Raw genomic sequence first — 20,220 nt, forward strand, 5'->3', positions numbered from 1 at the left:
AACAAAGGGTAAAGATCAATAGGCAATTAGGGGTAACATTTCTGTAATCTAAGCATCTTTTAAAAAATAAAATTATAAAAAAATAAAATCAGGCAATTAGGGAATGGAGCATCCTTTAACATTATAAAAGGTATCCTAACTATGCCACAACCTGGAAGGATTCATCAACTATTGAATGGCTGATAGCTGGAAGAAATCTTGGGCATAGGCATTTTATAACTTCAAGGATTTGAAGAAAATTCTGCCACTTTACAACACTGGGGGAGCATCTCTAAAAGGACTATGGAGTTAGCACTCCCATTTCCAGAAACTATTCCTTGTGCCGAAGAGGGAAAGCCCACATTAATTTGGACTGTTAGACATTTTGCAATCATCAACTAATGCAGATTTCTAAAGTGAAGTAACAGAACTACATAATAGCTGTTTTCTCTAGCCATCTTGATAATAACAAGAAAGCAAAGCAGTAGAACAAATAACCTGAATGAAATCCCTAGAAATCAATTCACATGTGTCTCTATCATATTGGGGAGGCATCTGAAAGCCAACAGTTGGTAAATTGAAGAAATTGGACCCTAATACTGTTGCGAAAAAGCTACCCCAATCTTCAATAGCCAACTTAGAAAAACTGAATCCTGTCCATATGGGTTTCTAAGAAAGGTCAAAGATTAGCCGAAGCCCCAAGTTAGGCATTTCACAACAGTAGCAAAAGAGTGTTTGTTTTCTACAGTTTATGGAAACACTTATTTGCCTCATCGGCTTATGGTTTCTGTCATGAGTTAAAAATTGGAACCACCTGCAGCTTGGAGACTGTCAAAGCAGAAGGACGAATGGTATCAACATGTCTTCAAAAGCAGTGAGTCATGGGTGCTATCTGTGATGTCGCTTTTCTAATATACAAACCAAATCATTTATTGCTCAGGTTCAGTGTGAGGTTGATGGTGGGAGGGAGAGTTGGCAGGGCGGGGAGGTGAGAAGGTGTAGAGCAGGGAAGTTAGTCCAGGCAGAAAGCAGCTTTGTGGAACAATGTCAGGTTTCTTTTAAAATGGACATCCTCTCTGTCTGTAATACACGGGGTAGTCAAAGCTGGGAACTCAAAGAGTTACTTGACTTGAGAGAGAAACAGTGGAGAAATTTTTACCATCTGAGCAGCTCCTATCTGGAAAAGATTGACAGCTGATTGCACTGTGCCTGGGAATCAAGAGAAGTCAACATATATGGATGGAAAGGAGGACATTGAAATACTTGACAGGGATACCGGCATGGAATAATGGCAAATGAAGATCTGTGTCTGACCAGTGTCAGATAAAAACTAAGGAACTCAGAGGACAGCTGCTGGATTTTGTTTAGAAATACTATTTTGTGGCCTCCTTATATTTAAAGGCAGCACAAAGGGTGAGAAATAGCTTGAGGAAGTTTTCAGACTCCACTTCTAAAGGAAGAAGAGTTCCTCATTAGCTTTAGTAAGAAGTAGTTGAAGGTCTGTCTTCAAAATATATTTTGTAAGAAATGCATGAGCAGCAACTTTATTAGCCATCAAGACTTACTATGAGATACTGCATGATTTCATGAGAAAATGATTTAGTTAAACTTTGAAATAAATTAATATTATTTAAGAAATACCCAGAGGAAAAGCCATAGTTGTTTCATTGCTGCTAAGGAGGTGAGTGGTATGATTATAAAGTAATTAGATCGATTCCATAATGCTTCATGGAAAAATAAATTGGATTATTTATAGGCACACTCTATATGTGGCTTATTTAGTTTAATAGATAGCAAAGAGAAATTTAATAAAAATTTCCATTTTTTTTCTCTATGATACATTCTTTTTGAATTAAGCAGTGTTTGTATTTTATTATAGTCATGATAATTTCTAGAACACAACTGTGGCCATTAAATAGTTTAACAATTCATTCCATTGAAGGACATGAGGATTAGCATGATTGTTTTACAGAGGAGGAAAATAAGGTATCCTTCAAAATTAAGTTTCTAGTGTAGATAAATAGTAAAATCCATTTTGGATCTCCTCTTATTGCTGAGTATATACAGTAGGGGTTAGAAGTGGCAAAGAATCCATCTCCTCTGCAGCCAAGAATTCATTTTTATGCCTTTTCTATTGTCTGCAACATAAAGGTAATAAAATCTGAAAATGTGAAAGGGCCAAAATTCATTAATTTAAAATCAGTTTAGGGGAGGGAAATGATCTAACCTAGATATAATTCTTATTTCTAGGTTTGCATCTAAATGCAGCAGTGTGTTGGATGGAATCAGAGGCAACTGAGTTTCCTCTTTCCTTTGCACCCTGCCTCCTGGCAGCCTCAGAGCTCTGTTTTTCCTGTCCACAGAGATCTTATTCTTAGCATAGAAAAGTGAATCTTAACCTCTTCTTCATTGTGACCCCTTAAAAAATCTCCATGAAAGCTATGGATTATGTCCCCCAGAAAAATGCATATTTGTACATATACACGAAATTTGGAACACTTTCTGGCTATTTGTATACCTGTGCGTGCACCCCAGCGAAAGAACCCCATGTCCTGGACTCATTGGACAAGATGCTTCATTCCCTGTCTTCTGTAGAAGGGCAGACCCACCAGAGAAATGACACATCTCTCAATAATCAGATGGACGGACACATGTGCCCCAAAACTGGATATTCTTTTCACTTTAATCAGTGAATTATTATTATTATTTTACATCTTCCTTTACCTTTGCCCCAGATGTTCTTCAACATCTGGGAAAGTCCAAGAACCTTTATAACCTGAAAGATGTCCAGATGGGACACCTACCTTAGCCGGTTGAAGTTATATCATTGGGATTGAGAAGATTATCTCTGATTCTTCAACCCTGCATATACAGTGGCCCTCCTGGGAATACAGTGGCAGAATGCCTGATCCTACTTCACCTGATTCATTGACTAGGGCTCACTGAATATTCATGTGCTCCCTACATTTCCCAGTCTCCCTTGCAAGTCTACTAGAGTCTCAAAATTGAGTCCTGGCTTGAAGACCATGCTGCAACATGGATGAACCTTGAAGACATAATGTTGAGTGAAATAAGCCAGCCACAAGAAGACAAATACCATATGATTTCACTTATATGAAATAACTGGAATACGAAAATTAATAGATAAATAAAGTAGATTGCAGGTTACCAGGGATAAGGGATAGGGGAAGTGGGGAGTCGATGGGTACAGAGTTTCTGTTTGGGGGGATAGAAAAGTTTTGATAATGAGTGGTGGTGATGATAGCACAACATTGTGAATATAATTAATACCACTGACCTTGAAAGTGGTTAAAATGGGAAATTTTATGTGGTATATGTATATTAATGCAAGTTTTAAAACTTGAGTCCCGGCATATAGGAATGTGAGTGCAAGTGACATGTTACTTCCAGCCCAGAGCACATAAAGGTTGAGTGCCTCCCCTCTTTCCCTTCAGTTAGGTAGTGGAACTACAGGATGGAAGCCGCCTAAATCTCTGAGTCACCCAATTGAGGACAGCTGAACTAGTGAGTTGGCCAATACACACTGGACTTTGCCAGAATAAAATAATAAATTTTGTTGTGCTAAGTCACTGAGATTCCAGGATTAAACTGCTAACGCAGCACAGCTTAACGATCCATACTAATATATTGGTATAAAGGTTGGATTGAAAATATATGAAATTACCCTAAAACAATTTTGTGGTTAGAATGGGAGATGCCCAACCAAGAAAAGCAATGGCTTCACACGTGAATTTTACCAGTCATTCCAGAAAGAACCAATACCAACACTGCTCAATCTCTTCCAAAAAATTGAAGAGGAGAAAATATTACCTAAATCATTCTATGATGCCAACCTCACCCTAACACCAAAGCCACATAAAGACACCACAGGAAAACTACAGACCAATCTCTCTAATGAACTTAGATGAAAAAATCTTCAACAAAATAATTGCTAATCAAATCCAACCACACAGCAATCAAATTATACACCATGATCAAGTGGGTTTTATCCTATATATGCAAAGACGGGTCAACATAAGAAAATCAATTAATGCAACACATTAACGAGCAAAGGGGAAAAAAATCACATGATCATCTCTTGATGCAGAAAAGGCATTTGACAAAATATAGCATCCTTTTTTAAAAAAAATTTTTAAAGATACTTAGGTTAAATAAATGTTACACAAAAAATATAGGGATTCCCATATGCCCCACTCCCCACACTTCCCACACCCTCCCACATTAACAACATCCTTCATTAGTGTGGCACATGCATTGCAATTGATAAACGCATCCTGGGCATTGCCACTGAGCATGGACCATAGTTCACACTGTAGTTTACACTCTCTCTCACACAACTCTGCATGTTATGAGAAGACATACAATGGCCTATATCTGTCATTGCAATGTCATTCAGGATGATTCCCAAGTCCCGAAAGAGGCCCCGTATTACACCTACTTTTCCCTCTCCCTGCCCCCAGAGCCTCCAGTGGCCACTGCCTCCACATCAATGTTGTAATTTCTTCCATTGCTAGAATCACAATAAGTCTATAGTAGAATACCAGTAAGTCCACTCTAGTCCATAGTTCATTCTCCAATCCTAAGGATTCTGGGGTGGTGATGTCTTTTCCACCTCTAATTGAGAGGAGGTTTCAAACCCATACAGTCAATGGATGGGACTCTCTTGCTTGCAGTTGTAGGTTCTCTCATTTCCTTGGTATGTTGGTTGTCAATCCTCACCTTTTTAGTTGTCCTGGGTGAGTTCAATGAACTGCAGAGTAGGTGTTGCAGCTCTGCTAAGGCTAAGGGCCCAGCTGGCACATGGACAGCCCAAAGATTCCAGTCTCTTGGATGTACACTTGTTTTGGCTTCTTCATGTCTCTGTCCCTCATTCTTCTGGGAGTTGGCAAGCAGTGTACTGGTTTGCTGTGCCCCAAAGCAGGTCCCCACAGCAGCCTCTGGCTATTTCTTTGTTGTTTTAGTGAGAGTTAAGCCTTATCTACCTAACCTATTGACCATATTCCCACAATCCCCCAGCATCCTTTTTTTGATAAAAACACTTCAAAAGATAGGATTAGAAGAAAACTTCCTCAACATGAGAAAGGGCAGATATGAAAAGCCCACAGTTAACATCTACTCAATGGTGGAAGACTAAAAACTTTCCCTCTAAGATCAGGAACAAGACAAGATGTCAACTGTCACCACTCTTATTTAGCACTGTATTAGAAGTAATTACTCAAGAACTTGGACAAGAAAAATAAATAAAACCCATCCAAATTGTAAAGGAAGAAGTAATGTTTTCACTATTTGTAGATGACATGATCCTATATGTAGAAAGTCCCAAAAAATCTACAACAAAGCTTCTAGACCTGATAAATGAGTTCATTAAAGTGGATGGATATAAAATCAACATACAAAATTTAGTAGCATTTATGTACACTAATAATGAGCAATCTGAGGAGGAAATCAAGAAAATAATTCCATTTCAATAGCAACTAAAAGAATCAAATATCTAGGAATAAACTTAACTAAGCGTGGAAAGGACTTGTACCACAGAAAACTATACAACATTGCTAAAGGAAAACAAACAAGACCTAAATCAATGGAAGAATATTCCATGTTCATGGATTGGAAGACTAAATATCATTAAGATGTCTATCCTACCCAAATTGAGTTATAGATTCAACACAATCCCAATAAAAGTTCCAACAGCATTTTTTACTGAACTGGAAAGCCAATTATCAAATTTATTTGGAAAGATAAGGGGCCCTCAATAGTCAAAGACATCTTTGGAATCATGCTATCTGATTTTAAAGCATACTACAGGGAAGTGGACTTGGCCCAGTGGATAGGGCATAAACCTACCACATGGGAGGTCCGCAGTTCAAACCCCGGGCCTCCTTGATCCGTGTGGAGCTGGCCCATGCGCAGTGCTGATGTGCACAAGGAGTGCTGTGCCACACAGGGGTGTCCCTGTGCGCAAGGAGTGTGCCCCATAAGGAGAGCCACCCAGCACGAAAGAAAGTGCAGCCTGCCCAGGAATGGCCTCACACACATGGAGAGTTGACACAGCAAGATGATGCAACAAAAAGAAACACAGATTCCTGTACCACTGACAAGAATAGAAGCAGACAAAAAGAACACACAGCAGAGGACAACCGGGGGGGGGGGGGCGGGGAAGGGGAAAGAAACAAAATAAATCTTAAAAAAAGAAAATAAAGCATACTACAAAGCTACAGTGATCAAAACTGCATGGTATTTGGCACAAGGATAGTCATACTGACCAATGGAACTGAATTGAGAGTTCAGATATAGACCCGCACATATTTGGCCAACTGATATTCAACAAAGGCACCAGGCCCATTTAAGTGGGACAGAATAGTCACTTCAACAAATGGGGCTTGGAGAACTGGATATCCATATCCAAAAGAATGAAATAGGATCACCGTCTCATGGCCTATACAAAAATTAATTCGAGATGGATCAAAGACTTAAATATACGAGCCAAGGTCATAAAATTCCTAAAAGATAATGTAAGGAAGCATCTAAGAGATCTGGTAGTAGGAATTGGTTTTGTAAGCTTTATACCAAAAGCACAAGCAATGAAAAAAAAAATAAATGGAATCACCTCAAAATTAAAAACTTTTGTGCTTCAAAGGAGTTTGTTAAAAAGTGAAAAAGCATCCTACTCAATGGGAGAAAATATTTGGGGACCACCTGTCCAATAAGGGTCTGATATCCAGCATATATAAAGAAATCTTACATCTCAAAAATAAAAAGACAAACAACCCATTTTAAAATGGGCAAGAGATTTCAATAAATATTTTTTCCAAAGAGGAAAAACAAATGGCTAAAAGCACATGAAAAGATGCTCAATATCACTAGCTATTAGGGAAATGCAAATCAAAACTACAATGAGATACCTTCTTACACCTAATAAACTGGCTGCCATTTAAAACAAACAAACAAACAGAAAACTACAAATGTTGGAGAGGATGCAGAGGAAGAGGAACACTCATCCACTGATGGTGGGAATGTAGAATGGGGTAGCCACTGTGGAGGATGGTTTGGCAGCTCCTCAGGAAGCTAAGTATAGATTTGCCATATGATCTGGCAAGCCTGCTACTATGAATATACCCAGAAGAAGTGAAAGCAGGGATGTGAACAGATATATACACACCAATGTTCACTGTGGCATTATTCACAATTGCTAAAAGCTGGAAGCAACCCAAACGTCCATCAAGGGATGAATGGACAAACAAAAGGTATTGTGTGTGTGTGTATATATATACACACACACACACAATGGAATATTACTCAGCTGTAAGAAGGAATGAAGTATAGACACGTGACAACAGTGATAACTCTTGGAGATTTTATGTTGAGCAAAGTAAGCCAGTCACTAAAGGACAAATATTACATGATCTCACTTATATGAATTTAAAATATTAACCAGACTCACAGAGGTAGAGTATGGAAGATAGGTTACCAGGAGATAGAAAGGGAGTAGAGAGTGGTGAGCCAATGCTCAATCTGGGCAAAATCTATGATAAGGTGGGTGGGGGAAGTTTGACAGTAGATGGGGATAATGGTGGGGCAGGGATATGAGTGGGGTCAATGATGGAGTGTGAGTGTGGTGGGGTGGGCTATCCATAGAGCTGGGGGGAGGGCTGGAGGAAGGAACAGGTGAATCTCAAGACATAGAGGAATGTGGTTGAGAATACAATTGTTGGGAGTGTTCTTTTGGCAACTATAGTAGGGGAGAGTCTTTGGTGTAGGGTGTTGGTGGTGGAGGGATGTATGGGGAAGGGTGAACCTGGAGCATGCCTCTATGGAATATGAATGTGTTGATGTGGTCATAGTGTGTTATCTAAGTGGATGGAGACCCAAACAATAACAAAACAAAATATTAAGTCCCCATCCTGGGTAGTCCTGCTACATTCTTTAATAGAAGGGCAAGAATCTAGAGAGTACATAGAGTGCATAGTACATTAATGCTTGTACTTATGAACCTTACTCCTGTAAAATTGAAATTTAGCGTGAGAATATCTATTGCCTAGGAGTTACCTCCTGAAAACCTCCTTTTTACCCAAACTCAAAGCCAAACTCAGCAAATAAATGCACTATCTTCCCCCCTGGTGTGGGACTTGACTCCCAGGAATGAGCCTCCCTGGCACTGAGGGATTATTACCAAGTGCCAACCAGTGGCACATTGGAAAAGGACCTTGACCAAAAGGGGGAAAAGTTAAATACAAAAAGGTTTTTATGGCTAAGAGACTTCAAAGTGAGTCAGGTGGTCATTCCCGAGATTACACGTATGCATGTCTCAGGCAGATCTCACTAATTGCCACAGTAAACAAACTCTCAAATGTGGGTGCTCCAGAGGGCTCTAGAGACATCTGGACACTGTAGGCAAGGCACACAAACCCCATGAAATCAGCACCCTATCAGTGGGCCTTACCTTGGAATATGTGGTAACCTATTTCCCTACTGCAACAGAGTTAGGCTTATTTAAAATTCCCCTAAATATGATTCTTCTACCACTTTTATTTGAACCCATAATTTGCACTATGTCCCAGAGACTTAAATCTTTGGTCTTTACATATGCCAGATGAGCCCTGAATCTCAGCAGAGTTGCAACCAACACCTACTGTACAGTTCATCAGACTCACCCGGGACAACTAACAAAATGATGATGATGGACAACCCCCATCCCAAAAGCAAAGAGTATCTACAACTACAAGCAAACCAATTCCTTCTATCTGCCCCATAAGCTCTAAGGTCCCTCTCAATCTGAAGTAGAGTGGGCAACACCATCCCCAAATCCTTAAGATTGAGGAATGAACAAATATAAGGGGGGAATGCAACCATGGACCATAGTAGAATTATTATTATTATAGTAACGAAAGAACTTGTAACTTTGATATAAAGATAGAGGTTACCAGGGAAGCGGACTTGGCCCAGTGGTTAGGGTGTCCGTCTACCACATGGGAGGTCCGCGGTTCAAACCCCGGGCCTCCTTGACCCGTGTGGAGCTGGTCCATGCCCAGTTCTGATGCGCCAAGGAGTGCCGTGCCACGCAGGGGTGTCCCCCGTGTAGGGAGCCCCACACGCAAGGAGTGCGCCCCGTAAGGAGAGCCGCCCAGCACGAAAGAAAGTGCAGCCTGACTAAGAATGGCACCACACACACGGAGAGCTGACACAGCAAGATGATGCAACAAAAAGAAACATAGATTCCTGTGCTGCTGACAACAAAGGAAGTGGACAAAGAAGAAGATGCAGCAAATAGACACAGAGAACAGACAATCAGGGCATGGGCGGGGGGTAGGGGAGAGAAATAAATAAATAAATAGATCTTTTTTAAAAAATGTTCCTTTAATATGTAACAAATTGACTTACAAAAAAAAAAAAAAGAAGTTACCAGAGGTCCTGAGGGAGGGGGGGGGGGAAGAATAGGTAGAACACAGGGCGTTTTTAGGACATTGGAATTGTTCTGCATGATGTTGCAATGACAGATACGGGGCATTATACATTTTGTCAAAACCTATAAAATTGTATGATGCAAAGTTTAAACCATAATGTAAACTATAGACCATGGTTAGTAGCAATGCTTCAATATCTGTTCATCAAGTGTAATAAATGTACCACACTAATGAAAGATGCTATTAATAGGGGGAAATGTGGGGGAGGCAGCAGGGTGTATGGGAATCCCCTATATTTTGTTGTAACTTTTCTATAATCTAAAACTCTAAAAATAAAGTTGTCGTTTTTTTTAAAAAGGGAGGTAGCATAATAAATTGGATAGAGTTTGATACTACCTATATTACAGGGTTGTTGTATTAGAGATATAAGATATGAAATACCTAGGACAGTACCTGGCTAATTGTCACTCCATAAATGCTAGGTTTTATTATTTTTTTTTAAAAACATCATAATTCCTTTGATGATAGAGTCCTTATTCTCATTTCCCAGATTTCTCGCCTTAAGATCATACCTCTTCAAAATAGTTTGAGCTTTGGGTTCAAACATCTTTTATAAAATTGCTTGAAGTAATAACTTCTAAGAAATAAGTAGTTTTAAAAATCTTTAATCAGCAAAGTATTAAGAAAAAAACCACTATTTCTTCCACATGTTAATTAACAAAGCAACAAACAGGCAACATCATATTGCCAAGTGCTAATAATGTATATGGCCCAAATACTTAAAGAATATGACACTTAAAATGATGCTAAATAAATGAGACAGTACATTCTGGGAAAAGAAAGGAAATCTTTTTTGCAAGTCTTCAGTGAAACTTCTTGAAAGAAGTTGGGCTTAGATGTTGTCTTATAGAATGTGTGGCTGGAAGCTTGAATGTTAAATAGCAACATACTTCTGTGGGATATAAATGTAGCCTTGTTGCTATAGGTATGTTTTCTGGATAGATAGAGGCCTGCACAGTAGGTATTGAAATATCAAACTTCCCTCCTGGGGAAGTTCTGCTACTTTCTTAAATAAGATGGCCAAAAGCTCTGGAATATATAAGCCTTGCCTAACAAAGGAAAACATGCTGTAGCAGTTTGATATAATTGATGAATTCCAAAAAGAAATATTGGATTATGCTTTTAACCTGATTGAGTTATGATTAGGGCATTTTGTCCCCACCCAGTTCCCACCCCTTGGTGAGTGGGGACTCTCAGATAAAAGGCATGACAAAGAACAGAGTTGAGGGTGTTCTGATGTTGATGTTATGATGTTGGAGTTTGATGGCTGAAGACTTAAGCTGGAGCTCCAGGAAGTAAACTCGCAGAGGAAAGTGAAGCCAGCCCCAGGAAGGAAGGAACCTTGAACCCAGAGAAAAGCAAGCCCCAGGAACATAGGAACCCAGGAAGCCTGAACCCTCACCAACATCGGCAGCCATCTTGCTCCAAATAGACTTTGGTGAGGGAAGTAACTTATGCTTTATGGCCCAGTATCTGTAAGCTCCTACCCCAAATAAATACCCTTTATAAAAACCAGCCAATTTCTGGTATTTTGCATCAGCACCCCTTTGGTTGACTAATACACATGCTAATAAGCCAAGCCCTTGATCTTAATGAACGCTCTTATGGACCTTATTTCTATCAAAAGAAACTAAGGCTAATTATAATTAATGCTAAGAGTTGCCTCCTGAAAACCTCCTTGTTATTCAAACATGGCCTCTCTCTAAGCCAGACTCTGCAAATAAATTCACTACCTTTCCCCCCTCCCCTGCCAAAGTGGGATATAACTTCCAGTGATGACCCTCCCTGGCACCAAGAGATTATTACTGAGCATTAATCAGTGATGCGTTTGAAAAAAGACCTTGATCAAAAGGGAGCAATAGGGAAGCAGATTTGGCTCAACTGATAGAGTGTCCACCTACCATATGGGAGGTCCAGGGTTCAAACCCAGGGCCTCCTGACCTGTGTGGTAAGTTGGACCACGTGCAGTGCTAACACACACAAGGAGTGCCGTGCCACACTGGGAAGCTGCCCTGTTTGAGAAAAGTGCAGCCTGTCCAGGAGTGGCTCCACACAGACGGAGAGCTGACACAGCAAGATGACGCAACAAAAAGAGAACAGATTCCCAGTGCCACTGACAAGAATGCAAATGGACACAGAGAGCAGACAATGGGGAAGGGGAGAGAAATAAATAAATAATAAATCTTAAAAAAGGGGGGGATATTAAATAAAATAGAGTTTTGAGATTACAAAGAGATTTCAAAGTGAGTTGGTAGGTTCATCCGGACTACCATTTATGCGATCTCAGCCAGATTCCACACAATGCCACAGTAAACAAAGTCACAAACAAAAGTGCTCCTATGGGCGCTAGGTATAGTCAGACACTGTAGGCAAGCCACATGGTCACACAGAATGAACATTCCCCTGGAGGACCCTATCTGGGAATGTACGAAAAGCTATTTACCCAATATAACATAACTGTACTCATTTGCATGTCACCTAATCATGATTCTTCTACTTCTTTCATTTGAACCTATAATTTTTAATATAGGTGTTAAGTATACTTCTCAGGGACCTAAAGCCCTCAGATTCATCCTATGCCAGCCGAGCCCTGAAACCCAGCAGATATGGGGTCAACTCTCCAGTTCTTTGGATATGCTGTGGATAATTAATAAAACAATGGAGATGGACCAGCCCCATCCAAAAAGTAGAGTGTCTTCAACTGCAAGCAAAACAATTCCATTTCTCTGCCTCAAAATAACTATATCCCTTTTCAGCCTGAAGCAGACAGAGTGGACTTTGTCCCAAATCCCTCATGATTAAAGCATGACCAATAATAAGGGGGGAATGTAACCACTGACTAAAGCAGATTTACTGTTATTCTAGTTATTATCTTGTGCTAAATGAGTAACTTGTAACATTGATATAAATAAATCTTATAGATAGATAGATAGATAGATAGATAGATAGATAGATAGATATATGAATGGGTGGGACATGGATAAATGAAGGAAAGGAAGAAAGGCATTCCAAGAGGGCAATAGAATGATAAAGGTACTGATCAAGCTCACAAAGGTTAATTAACTATTGGGTTGAATCTTGTAAAACTGCCAATTTTTTTGTAGGTCAAAAGCAATAAATAATCAACCTTTTAATATGGTTCAACTTAATAAAAGCAGCGTTTGTGGAGTAAAAAAAAGGAGTTTCAACTGTATTGGCGTTGCTTTATTTTTTTATACTGAGGGGTAGGTATGTAGTGTTCCTTGTTTAATTTTAAAATTTTGGGGAAGCAGACTTGGCCCAATGGACAGGGTGCCTGCCTACCACATGGGAGGTCCGTGGTTCAAACCCTAGGCCTCCTTGACCCATGTGGAGCTGGCCCATGGGCAGTGCTGATGCGCGCAAGGAGTGCCGTGCCACGCAGGGGTGTGCCCCGCGTAGGGGAGCCCCACGCGCAAGGAGTGCACCCTGTGGGGAGAGCCGCCCAGCGCAAAAGAAAGTGCAGCCTGCCCAAGAATGGCACCACACACACGGAGAGCTGACACAACAAGATAACAACAAAAGGAAACACAGATTCCCGGTGCCGCTGATAAGGATGGAAGCAGTTACAGAAGAACACACAGCGAATGGACACAGAGAGCAGACAACTCAGGGTGGGGGGAGGAAGGGGAGGTAAATTTTAAAAAAATTTTTTGTTCTAGTTTGAAATATTTCATAATAATCTTTTAAAAATAATTTAAAGAAAAGCCCTTCCCCCCCCAAAAAAAAAGTCTCGTCAAATTATTTAAACAATCTCTTTAAGTAATACTCATTTTCTTTAGGAAAATAACACTGTTTTCTCAGCATTCTCAGACTTTCACCCCTTTCCCCAGCTTTTCTCCAGGATGGTATCCAAGTTTATCAAGGGACAAATATGGCTTATGCAACCTTAGGACAAAAGGGAAGAATCCAGAGACCCCAAGTGCAATGTTCTCTGACTGCTCTGGCCTCTGGGGACAATTTGCTTCTCTACCTGGCAACTACTTGCACTGCTGGTATTTGTGGCTGAAATGTGTGGCTTAAGACCACGTGGATGTAACTTGTGATGTGGCTTTCCTCAGGTTGCTCGGGCCTTGTGGCCCTCTCTCAGCCTCCCCTCAGCTCTCTGGCTCTACAGGTCCCTGTACGTTTTGTCTGTGAAGCCCATTTGGCCCAGACCCCAGGTGGTTTTCAAAAGCCATCTTTTCTTATTGATAATTGAGCATTTCATTCCACAACATACTGTTCCTCCCCTAAATTTACCTCTGCCTGCAAACTCTTTAGCCCTACTCAGTCGCTGTGGCTCCCACTAACAGCACCCCAGGAAAGCTAGTCCTCCAGGGCCTCCTTCTGCATCACCATATTTCACTCACAACTTTTATTTGATGTGCAATGCCACAGGAAGGTGCAGGGCATCCTGTTCCTCCTTACAGATCCCAAGTGGGAGCAGGTCCTTGGTACTCCCTCCATTAGCTGATGTACATCCTCATCTCTAGATGAGGAGACGTCGGGACACATATCTGAAAGTTTTCCCTTTCTCTCCTTTTCTCTCTCCCCCTTCTTCTTCCCATCATCCCCCAGGACCACAAAACACAGACTTTCTCTCTTTCCTCCATTCCATGTCCTTCTACCATTGAGCAGTAGGCGTCATGGCCTGGTGGTCCAAAGTAGAAAGTGTCACTTCTCTACCCATTCAGAGAACTCCCTGAGTTAAGATCCCCAAGGTAGGCTCTTAAAGGTGTTAAAGAAAAAAAAATTTTAAGGAATTTAGGAAATCTTCTTTCAAGCCACTAACCTGGCTTGCAAGGTTTTGTCTTGCTGAAAAATCCTATTTTGAAATCAGAAGCTGAATATTTTAGTATTTTTTCCACGCCTTCTGTAACAAATCCTTATCTCGCCCAAGCAGATGGATGCCAAGGGTCAACGAAAGATAAAGTCAATTATTGAAAAAGGAAAAAAAAGAAAGCATGGAATTTTTTTCAAAATATTACTTTTCTAATTGCACAAAAAGTCTCCCACTTCCTAATCCTCTCCTTTCTAGATCTGCAACCCCCTTGACCCCCATCTGTCAAACTCCAAGATTTGGGAGTGGATGTGGCTCAAGCAGTTGAGCACCCACCTCCCACATGGGAGGTCTTGGGTTTAGTTCCTGATGCCTCCTGGAAAAAAACCAAAAATCGAACAATAAGCAAAACAAACAAAAAAACTAACTCGGGGAAGCTGATGTGACTCAGTGGTTGAGCGCCAGCTTCCCACATACGTGGTTCTGGGTTCAATCCCTGATCCCCAGTACCTCAAACAAACAAACAAACAAAACAAAACAAAACAAAACACCTCCAAGATTTAGTGCCAGGGTTGATACTCAAAATATCGAATGACCATTTGAATAGCAGTCCCGATCCATGATGAAACAGAGTGTTAATCGTGCAGAGGAAATAAAGCCAGTTAAATAAGTTCACCACGTTTGCTTTTCCTCTCTCCCAAGGCAAATACTTGTACAGCATTCTGAGCTTTTTACCCTGGGTATACCTGAAAGTGGTTCCCCTTCCTCATTCCATGTTTGCAATTACTCCTCTCTGCCTGGTAGGAAAGGAGATCTGCAGAGTTTGTGGCTCTGGTGCACTTAGAGACCAGTTAACAGGGCATAACATCAACGAACAGTAAATCTCATGTCTCATTGATATCATAGTTGTCTTTTTTTAGTTAGGAGATCCTTAGGAGAAAATGCTCAAGTTCAATATTTGTTGAGTCCATGAAAAAAGTGAAAGAGCCCAAATAGCAGGCAGAGTGCTGCCAAGCTGTACACTAAGAAGCCCGGGAGGGGTATGCTGAAGTCAGACAGATCTGCTTTCGAATCCTGCCTAAACCACTAGCCATCACATTACTTAACCTCGGCTAAGTCTCTATTTCTTCAACTATGAGATAGGAGAATCCAGGGACCTAAAGCATGTAAGACACGCGTAACACGGAAAAGCGTTGAGTAACTGTTAGCTATTAATATGTATGATGATGATGATTGGGTCAGTGACCCATTATTGACAATGGAGACTGTTTCCCTCCCATCAAGCATCCTCGCCCCACACGTACACATGGGCTTTCTGATCCAAATGTTGAGCTAATGAGAGTGGCCGAAATGAAGTAAAAGTGTGTGTCACGCGGGGGAAGGGAAAGTAGTAAAGAAAGACAATTCAGTCACAGACTGCAGCCCCAATTAGCACAAGAGCGTTCCCCCTATGGAGAAGAGACAAGAGCAAATTCACGCCCTTCAGCCTTTCAAATTACCTCTACAGAAGAATAAGCTTTTAAAAATAAATAAGGGAAGAGAGATAAAGAAATATTAAACTTAAAAATAAAAAAATAAAATAGGTCCATCAGGGTACTTGATTAGGTGATATTCCAGCAACCCAGGCCTCTGTGGGACTACACTGGCAATAGCAGTTTTGAACACTTTTGGATGTGTTCGTGGCCTGGGGTGACAGGGTGGAAGGGGAGCCATAAAAGAAAACAGAAGCTTTGTTTAAGCTATAGCATTGTTACCAATGTAAAAGCTTTTAAATAGTTAAATTATTCAGAAATTGTTAATAGCAAATGTTGAGATACCTGAAAGAAAAAAAAAAAAGAAAATAAGAAAGGTAATTAAGAGCCTGTACCATCCTTTAAATGAAATACTAATCAGTAAGGGTAGTGGAAAAAAATCAAACGACTTCCAACTTTGCCATTCTAAGCATCCTAAAATAATTCCACAGTGTAGTGCAGTGTTTTTCAAACACTTTTAACAGCAACCCACAGGGAAACGGACTTTGGCCCAGTGGTTGGGGCGTCCGTCTACCACATGGGAGGCCCGCGGTTCAAGCCCCGGACCTCCTTGACCCTTGTGGGGCTGGCCCATGTGCAGTGCTGATGCGCGCAGGGAGTGCCCTGCCACGCAGGGGTGTCCCCCGCGTAGGGGAGCCCCACGCGCAAGGAGTGCACCCGTGGGGAGAGCCGCCCAGCGCGAAGGAGGGAGCAGCCTGCCTAGGAATGGCGCCGCCCACACTTCCCGTGCCGCTGACGACAACAGAAGCGGACAAAGAAACAAGACGCAGCAAAAGACACAGAAAATAGACAACCGGGGGAGGGGAGGGGAATTAAATAAATAAAAAATAAATAAATCTTTAAAAAAAACCAAAACAAAACAAAAAACAAAACAGTAACCCACGGTAAGATATGTACTCTGTTTCTCCACTAGATATACACAAACATACCACTATTTTTCCAATGATACAGGTTTTGTGAAAGAATACTGGCCCTTGCTATATAATATTTTCCTATTCTTTTATTCCATTTTTCTTTTCTTTCTTCCTTCCATTTTTTCCCTCTTCTCTTCTTTCCTTCCCTCCTGTCCCCTCCCCTCTTTCTTCCTTACTTATGATCCTTATCAAACTAATTTTGCCATACAGTTTGAAAAATACAAGTCTAGCATCCTAATTGTTAAAATTCCAATGGGTTAATTTACCTATCCTGAATTTGGATAGAATTCAGCAAACTGCCAAAAAAGAGAAGTTTCTAGGTTTGGCTTTTGACGCTAGGATTTAAAAAGGCATTTTCAGGGGACTTTAGTTTCTCCGAAGGTGCACATAAGGCAAAGGTGAAAATAAAGATTTGGAGCCCAGGGAAGACAGGGTTAGATAACGTGAGAAAAGACAGGAAGAACTGCAAAGTCTGCAGACCAGAATCATTTGGCTAGTGGAATGTGTATCGATTTTTACAATCTCCATCTTATAAGTATTCAGCATCATCGTGCACCTTGAACAATTAATCCCCAAAACAAAACTTTGCCTTGGGGGGCCCAAGTATTCATTTTCATGGAAGAGAGACTTTTTTTTTTCCTTCCCCTCAAAAAAAAAACAATACAAAAAAAACGGGCCCGCGCGGGTCCCCTCCCCATCGCCCGGCCCTTCTCCGGCCTCGGGTAACTTTTCCCTCCAGTTTGGTGGAAGGTTACATTAGAAGAAAATAGTCCCTCCCGTCCAAAAACTTTTCAGGGGAAAAGAGGGCGTTTGACGTGCGGGTGTTGGGGTGTCCTAGGCCGCGGCAGGGGGAGCCGCGAACGCCCGGAGTTGGGTGGCGCGGGGGACGGCGGCGAAGGCCGCCAGGAGGCGAGGCCGGGACGGAGCTGGAGAGGAGGCGGTGAGCTAGAGGAGGCGGTGAGCTAGAGGAGGCGGTGAAGGAGGGGATGCGGTGAGGGAGGGGAGGCGGAGGGAGGGGAGGCGTGAGGGAGGGGAGGCGTGAGAGAGGGGAGGCGGAGGGAGGGGAGGGGTGAGGGAGGAGAAGAAAGCCCTGAAGTCCCGGGAAGGGCCCTGGCCTCCCCGCGCCCCTCGGCTGCGTTCCCGCCGCCCGGGAGCCAGGGCTGGCGGCGTGGGAGCGGGGGATGGGCTCGAGGTCTCCCGAACCCTAAGGGTCGGCTTGGGTTTTCAAGAACCCTCTTTTCTTATTGAAAATCTCTTTTTGTCATCATGATCTCTTGGCCTTAGACCGCTTTAAGGGAGCCATATTAAGAGTGCCAAAAAGAGGTGACCTGGAGAAAAAAATAAAAATGCAGTTTTAATTTATATATATATGTATATTTATCCTACTTCCTTTTCTCTCTCTCAAATCCATTTACATGTAAATTACATTTCGATACGCGTCAAGATCGGGCCCTGAGGCTCTGTCTTCTGCCCTCCCTTGAAACCAGAATAAGATTTTGAAGTGATAATAATTTTGCCAAATGGAGGCAGACTCCCCAAAACATCACGCTGGTAAGTAATGAACATTCCCATAGGTGACGATTTTGAGCTTTTATTTTACTTCAGTCTTACACATGTCCTGCTTCAAGTGGGCAAGATTATGCCTAGCCCAGTCCAGGTTTAATTCAGTGTTTGTTTTTTTTTAGTTTGTTTGTTTTAAAGTCTCAATAGTAGCTAACTTATCCTACTGTCTCCTTATTCAGACTTAGGAAATTTTGCTTTATTGCTAGTGCAATTTTAGATATGTTCTGCCATGTTCTCAGTGGAGATAGAATATAGCCCATCTCCTGGTTGGCATTGTCAACAAACATTTGGGGAGCACTTACTCCTTTCAGCCCACTGATGGGCATAGCTGAGAGGATCCAATTCTGGTACCAAAAAGGCCTACAAATGAGAAAACTGGGCATATATATAAAAATATTACAGACCTGTAGGTAATTTAAAACAATTTTTAAGCAATCTGACTTGCTTATTAATTTCACTAGAAACAGCACTAGGATTTCATATACATATATTCTTTACTGATATGTACCAAAAACGTTTTTAAAATATAAGCTTAAATGAAGGGACCTTGTTTTAATCATCCGTGAAATGGAGTTAATTTCCTTGCATCTTTGTGACTTTAAAAAGGTCTAGGATATAATAGAGACTCATTAAATGATAGCTTTTAGTATTATTTATCTTGATATCCTCAAAAGTGCTTTGCACATGGAAAACACTCTATAAATACTGATTGAATGAAGGAATGTGCCATATCCTGTAGTATACACTTATGGAAAATACCAGAATGGGGACCCTCAAGCACAATATCTGTCTTCATTTCAAGTGTTGTAGCTTAGTGTGCAGGTGTCATCCTATAGCCCTTTTACCAGATACGGGCTCTTTTGACCTTGGGGAATGTGTACCACTTAAAATTTTTAGGGGAGTGAGGAGTGGGGAGTGTGCCTAATGAGCTTGAGGGTCTAACCTTTTGTCAATATGGAACTTGAGAAATTTGTCTAAATATGGAAAAGCTAAGCTCACTTGACACAGATGGGGAAAAAGGTTTATACTTTATTCAAGTTGTTCACATCAAAAGCGATTAGCGGGCCCCAGTTACCATTACATCATCCATTAGAAAAGCTCTGCAAGTCACGTGATTCAATGGAGGAATTGATTAAGACTGAATTTTCTTTGTGTTCCTGCCCTTAGTCATATTCAATTTTTAGTACGTTTGGAAAAGGTTGAAGCAGAACATGGAGATCGGTTTATTTTAATGCTGTCAGTCTGTTAAGTGCTGGAAATTTGTTGAAGAGATTTACCGAGCTGTTTCCTTAAAGACTTCAGTGAATTAATTAAAAAGGTTTTGAGAGATGCAACATGCCAGACCCCTACTGGCTCTTAAGATTGTACTTTCTTACTGATGTGACGTGACAGCTGAGCACCGTGCATGTAAAGCTGCAGGGAAATAAGACAAGAGCAATGCTGGTTTGTTCAAAGATGCAGGTTTTCAGATCCAAAGGGGCCATGACGATGGAGTCAGCTGGGCTGACTCATTTCCTTTTTTATTTTTCTAATAGATCTATGTATATGTGATTGTTAGTAGTATTTAGGATGTATATGATATTTAATTTAGGAATATGAGCTTTTATATATCCACCATCATTATGTACATATTTTTATATAGTTACTTAGATTGTAGTTTATTGTAGGGTTTACACTAATTTCTTTTTGCTTAACCACACTGAGCTCAGTAGAAGCGTAGATTGACAAGATGCTGAGCTATTTGGTGAAGATAAAGGTACAACTTGAGAGGAGATTCACAGATTTTGATGTATAGGTACCATGTTTCATGTTCTAATAGTTTTTTGTTTATTTGGTTGGTTGGTTTTTTAGGTGATGTGGGGGATTGAACCTGGGACTTCGTACATGCAAAGCAGGGACTCAACCACTGGGCTACACCCACTCCCCAGTAGTTGCTTTTTTTTCCCCTAATGTAATTTAAAATAGTTGGT

At 41.0% G+C, this 20,220-nt stretch overlaps 1 long non-coding RNA gene across 5 annotated transcripts in view; it reads left to right on the top strand.

Moving 5' to 3' along the window:
* The first annotated feature begins 17,465 nt into the window (after positions 1 to 17,465).
* LOC101428680 (uncharacterized) overlaps positions 17,466 to 20,220 on the top strand; it is a 32,486-nt gene continuing 29,731 nt past the window's right edge. Inside the window, exons 1-2 of one of the 5 annotated variants that reach the window (XR_009188541.2) lie at positions 17,466 to 17,644; positions 18,132 to 18,238. This is a non-coding gene — a long non-coding RNA (uncharacterized lncRNA). Of the gene's footprint in view, positions 17,679 to 18,131; positions 18,239 to 20,220 lie in introns of all 5 variants that reach the window. The other 4 variants (XR_001118212.3, XR_001118211.3, XR_009188540.2 and 1 more) reach the window with 4 other exon arrangements.

The sequence above is a fragment of the Dasypus novemcinctus genome, chromosome 13, assembly GCF_030445035.2.
Source record: "Dasypus novemcinctus isolate mDasNov1 chromosome 13, mDasNov1.1.hap2, whole genome shotgun sequence".
In the NCBI taxonomy this organism is placed as follows: domain Eukaryota; kingdom Metazoa; phylum Chordata; class Mammalia; order Cingulata; family Dasypodidae; genus Dasypus; species Dasypus novemcinctus.